This window comes from Centruroides sculpturatus, unplaced genomic scaffold (genome assembly GCF_000671375.1).
Source record: "Centruroides sculpturatus isolate CEXI.00-Female unplaced genomic scaffold, Cexi_2.0 scaffold865, whole genome shotgun sequence".
Lineage (NCBI taxonomy): Eukaryota > Metazoa > Arthropoda > Arachnida > Scorpiones > Buthidae > Centruroides > Centruroides sculpturatus.
In genome coordinates this window covers 166,314-173,129 of record NW_019385157.1, presented here as the reverse complement: position 1 = coordinate 173,129, position 6,816 = coordinate 166,314, and positions in this window count along the sequence as shown.

Genomic DNA, 6,816 nt, shown 5'->3' with positions numbered 1-6,816 from the left:
GTAAATTGCAAAAATTACCACTGCCCAATGGAAGAATGTAAAAGTGTATGAGCTACAGTGTACTGTATCAACTGCAAAATACATCTGTGCCTTGGTAAAATAAAAATTGTTTCAAAGCATATCATATGTAAATATAAAATGTCAAATAATGTACAAAAACAGTCAAATAAACCATTTTTACATAAACGGAAAAGTTTGCATTTTGTATAGGTAGAGAACCATTGTGTCATATATGACACGTACCATTTTTTAATGACCAGAACAAAAAAATTTTAGAAAAATGACAATTTACTAATAAGTGACACCTAAAGGTCAAAAGCATAACAAAACTTCAATAAAAAAATAGTAGTGGATCTCAAGAGGGCATTCAGAAAATAATAATAATAATAAAAACACACCGCTTTAATTTGCTGAGAAAAATTTAATAAAAAGCAAACGATTTCAGCCAAATCTGTTGGCCATCATCAGGCTAAAATATTCGAATATACCTTGTAAACAACATAAAACAAAAATGTAAACACAAATAAAATAAAATAATTATTATAAATAACAAAATATGTATATAAATACATGCATAGGTTAATGAAATATTAAAAAAACATTATATAATAATACATTATATGAAACTCAAAGAAATGGAGGATATGCAAAAATACAAAAATCAAGGCATTAAATTAAGAGCTCTCTAATCAAGTATTTCCAGGCTGAAGGCAACCCTTCCGAATCTCTAGAATTAATGCATGCATCATGCAATCTGCTCTTATATATTTCAATTTTTTTCGGCACAAATCGCCAACATCAGTGAATGTACTGGTTTAATAATACTTGCTTCGTCCCATTTGATGACTGAGCCCTCAACTTGCGCCAACTGCGATAGTACTGTGGCATTAGATCTTTTGCTGATATTGTGGAATTAGATCTTTTGTATTTATGTTCTTTTAATCTGACTGCTAAGTTTGTATTAGTGACACTAATGTAATTTTTATTAATGCCTAGTTCAAGATTTTCATACAGAATCTTGTATACTCTCACTCATTTTTCTTTATCTAGGCTGTCTTTGTCATTACTTAATGCAGTCGACCCGCCTATAACACAGGTTCTTATAGTTCGGATTCCTATATCACGGCGAAAAATTGCAACAGTATTCGTACAAACATGCTAAAAAAAACTCCTATAATCCGGTGAAACGTCATCTCCGACTCGTGTCGCGACAGGATTGGTCGAATTTAGACCAATAGCGGATATTGTACAGTACAAACCGTTGAGTTTAAACGAGTACTAGACCTACTAAAAACCATTTATTATTTAATGGCCATAAAAATTATATTTATATTAATGATGTCTCCAAAGTTCAGCGAATTTTTCGCAAAAAATAATTTATCAGGAAGCACGCGACCGTCATTCGATGACAAGCTCCACGACGAAAACAAGCTTAATTAAGCAATGACGTAGTTGAACAGTGCACGCTCGGTAAGTAATCCTACAAATTTTTGTTTATAGCATAGTTTATACGGATTATTCCCAAAAAATTATACGTATTTTGGAAATGTTGAGTCGAATTAGTCTAGAATCGATGAATTTTATGGAAGAAACCTTTCAAACAGCCGTAGTCCGTAAACTGCATACGCGCTGGGCTGTGATTGGCTGGACTCGTAAAAAATGGATTCATAAAAACGGAACGTATCTACCATGTTATAGGGGGGTGGACTGGAATGCTTTCGGATAACCGACTTTCGGATAACCGACTTTCGGATAAACGACGCTATACTGTAATTTCTTTTTGCCTATCCACAACACTACTGCAATAGAGAAAAGCACTTTTGACCAGGACACGAAAGGCATTGTTCTTCCCCCAGGTCAGAAACTATCATACCAGGTCAGATAACGCTGGTCAGAAGAGTCATTGTGTCCACGTAGATGGCTTACACAGCAGCCTACCATGGAAGATGGTGCAAAATCATTTTAAAAGAATCCTATCGTAATTTAATGCAGTTTAATTTATGGAAAAATAATTTTTATTGTATTATTAAATTATCCGATGGTTTTACTTATCGAAATGGTTTCTATGGTGACATTCACAAAGTTAATACATAACAGAATGTTTGCTTTCGATCATATTTATGATTGTAGTCCAAGTTATACAAACACAAAGTACATAAAATTATTGAAATTAAATGCCATTTTCTCTACGAGGAAAAATGTTATGACGTTGCATATACCATACATAAATGTATTTATTTAAAATCACAAGATATTTCTTGATGTAAACAATTGCTACAGGACATAAAGTTCTGTTCTAACTGCACGCAATTTCATTACTCTGAAATTAGATTTGTCTTAATAATACGATAATTTAAATTTTGACTGATAAAACAATTAATATGGAATTTGAAAATTTAAGCTTCTTTTTCAACTCTTCTCAGAATGTATTCATAACTAGTACAAAGATATTCATTGAAAATGATGTTGGTGCTAATGATGATTTAAAATTTCTTCTAAAACTGAATGAAAAAATTCTAAAACGTAATTATTTCGTGGGAATTTTTGTAAATGAAGTATAATGTTTTATTATTTAATATTAAACGTTGAGATATCTTGTATAGGTACGGTTAGGTATTAAGAACAGAGAAACTGTACATACATCAAACTGCAAGGGTCTCGAAAAAGTAAATTCAATCTTCGAGAAACATTGTTTTCAATCATGTTAAATGGTTACTTTAGCTATTGATGGTCACATTATTTGTAAATAGACATCATGTAGCTAGACAATTTGAGTGTGAATATGAATTTCAGTCATTTTCAATTTATAAATTGGACATTTCATCAATTTGCGAGAAGAAAATATTAGAAGATTTATACTTTCAGATTTAATATGTATATATATGCTATCTTTTATCTTTTATTTCTTGTAATTAAGAAATATATTTGTAGTACCGTTTTTATTTCTTGGAATATAGACATTTTGCTTTTCAGTCACACTCCTTATTTTCCATATCTTCCACTTCATATCTTATAAACAAAGTAACTTTATAAAAGTGAAAGCTCATTTCTCAATAATTTATCGTAAGTGATCTGACTAAAGATGATTTGTGAGACAGGCAACTCAAAATATCAATGAATAAATGAATAAATATATAAAAAATCTAACAAAACAAAAAAGCAAACATCAAGAGAAGATTTTATTAAAAACTGCTTCTATGTAGTGAACACCCGAAGAAAACCCAAAAACATCACTTAGCCAGCCCGATAGAAAACCACGTTCCGAGATTTTTCGTAAACGAAGAACAAAAAGGCATATGTTATTATAACATTTCTTATAATTTACTATACTGCTTATCATAATATCTAATTAGTAAAATGAATATCACAATTTTTTCAGAATACCGTGATAAATATTAATTAATAATAAGAATTATCTCGAAAACAAAAGTACGATTGGATTGTTTTTTAGCATCACAACNGGAGGACTTTTATGGGGAACTGGCCTCCTATTCAGTCGTTATTGGCAAGGAGAAAACCCGGAAAACTCCAAGCAGCCAGCCTGTCCGATCGCGGCGCGAACCCACGACCGAACTTCCCAGTGTTTAGGGTCTGGTCACCGCTATGAGCGGCAACGGAGACCACTCGCCCACTGGTGGGGGCAGTCTGTACGTTCTCGTTCAACTACAGACTTCATCCATGTAATCCATGCCCATTTTACTGTGGGCATTACCAATAGGTATTTCAAACAACTTCAAAATTCTTATTGCTAATACTCAGCAGCGGGGAAGTGGAGGTCGCGGGTTCGCGCCTAGCAACAGTATGACCATGTGGATTTTTCGGGTTTTTTCATGTTAGTAGCACGTAAATACGCGTCGGTTTCACATTAAAGGCCTCTGGCGGGTCTCCTACGTGTTGCGTTCCGTAACCAATGAAACCTAATCTTATTTGTATTATCAATAGGTATTTTAATGTTAATCAATAATATATCTCTACCATAAAATTACTACTACCAAATTTGAAAGTTGTTTGCTCTTTCCGTTCAGCTATAGACTTTTATCGACATAGTGCATGCACGTTTTACACCATCTGAACCAATTCTTTTAAGTGTTGGTTTATCTGACTCATACTTCTTTTCCAATTTTTTAAAAATCCAGTCTTTATAGTTGTCAAAGTTAAAACGTTTCCGTTTATGTACATTGCTAAGTTTAGGCCTCTTAGGGATAACGTGGCAGCTCCTATCGACAAATTAGAACGTCCGACACCAACTTCTAAAGCTGTTTTCTCAACAGACAATCCTTTCCTTAACAGATATTCCTTTTTTTACATTTTAATTGTCTCAACAGATAATATTTCTGTTGAGACAATACGAACTTTCTTTTCAATCGAAACATCCTCATGATGGTTCAGATCAAGCAACGGCTCAATTGTTTATTCATGTGCTGACATCTCGTGAATACGTTTCAAATTAATTTTTATGTTATAAAAAATTAATTTTTGCATCAATGCAACTAGTGAAATTTTTATTTTTAAAATATGAAATATTTTCGTTTACTATTATGTAAATCTTGTACTATTTCTAAATCTGATGTCCTTTACTTTGACAATTCTAATGTTCTTTACCATATTTCTCTACTATGTACTATACAAATTTTTAGAAAAGTTGACGCTTACTGTAAATGATATTGTTAAATTTAAAAAGACTTTTTAAAATTTAATATAAATATTCCGAAAAATTTTATATAGTGAGTTAGAAATAACTTTTGGTGTAGAACATGCAGAATACACAGATGTTCTATTGAACTCAATATTCTCAACTGCATCTATACAGTCTGAGTCACATTATAGCATTTAGTTCGTGCTTACGTGTTATTACTGAATGCATATTTTAATATAATCAGCGAATAAGTTAGTTTGTCATACACTTTTAATGTTACTGAATATCGTGACTTAGGTCTTAATTAAAAGGTAAGTTTATTAAATTTAAGTTTTGAGATAATGTAATAATCTTACATTCCTTTTTCTATCGTATCAATTTTGCCTTTATTTGAAAATTTTATGAACTACAAAAATATTAAACAAGAACAATTTTTTATCATAATCTTAGTTTATTTCATTTTAAATATATGCTCTCTACTTCAAATTAGTACTAGATCATATTTTTAATTTAAGAATAGAGTGGTGTCGGTCTTCTATCTAACATCTTTGAGATAAAAATTTTAAATTGAAATAATATGACTTCCGGTTTCTATCGAAAGTTATTATACAGGTGGGAACGGTATGGGGGCCTTCTGCCCATACCGTTCCCATCTCTTCTCTCCTATTTCATATATTCAACTCCATCCACAAAATTAAGGATAGACGGTCGGATAGATAGGCAACAGTGGAACTTATAGGGCTTTAATTTTTTCAAATTGTAACTCAATATATGGAAAATACAACTGTTGTGAAGGAGTATTTTTGTTCTTCGATAGTCGTAAAGAAGGATGAAATTTTCATAAACTAAACAATATGGTAAGTTAGGTTAACAACGTTATGGGCCCTAGGCAAAGCAGTGCACTGGACCTTGCCTGCACAACCAGCGCATATCGGAAAATTAGTGTTAAATTCTGGTCTGTGCATAAATTAATGTGGAGTCCCAGAAAACTGCTCAAAGCACCCATGCGTTAAGATGGAGTTGTCCCAAACTGATTTCGTATGAACTACAAACCATTTAGAAAGCATTTAGTAGGTCTAATATGCGTAGTTGTTTCATAGTTCTATCATCTACTTCATAGCATGTACAAAGAAATTGTAAAGACCTCATATTAAATCGAAATCTGCTCCTTCCATGTTTTGATTCTACGTCCGGTAACGCTTTGGAATGGTATCTTTCTCTTGTCACCTTCTATTCTTATTCTACGTAGTCTCTGTTCTAATGATCTTCGATTCTGTATGTATTGCTAATCGAGTCATTACTCCATTCTTTTCACAGTGTAATGTTGGCTCCATATCTTCAGCTCTATCTTTATGATGATTTGTTATTTCGCTTAATCTTGCTAGTTTGACCCCGTGTGCATTTCTATTCTCTTGCATAAAACTTCCTGTTAGTTTTTCGCCAGTTTACGCTGTTTATCCTCCTATACGTCTGTGTCTTGGGTAGAGTTTGAATTATTCAATTTCGCAAATTAACTCTTGGGCCACCATACTGTCCGATTCCATATTAAGCTCTGTAATCCTGCCGTCCCATAAACAAGTCGTAAAGGTTTATGTTTTATTTGTTTGAACTTGTAATGTTAACCAAAATTACATTAAGCAGAAAATTGCGTCTTAATTTACAATCTCATACCTCTGTTTGTGTAGGGTCTCTATCAATAGACAGATAAGTGATAGACAACAGAATAGAACTTGGTTAATCACGTAAAATGTTTATTAGAAAATAACGGTTTTGCAGTTTTTCAATTCGCATATAGCTTACGCATGTAGTCTACCATTTACATTCTGATTAGAAGAAATGCGAGAACAACTCTAAAACACACAGTAACCTACTTTGATATAAAATACAGCATGTATGAATATCAGCAATCTTTACAACACAAACTTACCAAATACAATAATTCGGTAAGTTTTATGTGGTGTGAAGTTTGCAAAGTTTTAAACTATTATTTTACTTTTATATTTTCAGAATAAACATGAAAATTTTATTTTCATTTTTGTCTGTCAGTATTCTTTATCAGTGATCAATGGAGAAAAATTTTCCAAACATTAACTGAAAATGTTAAGGGAAAAATAGTAAAAGTCTTTTCTAGTGATGTTTATGCGTGTTTAGGTATTCCATACACACGTCCTCCAATTGAT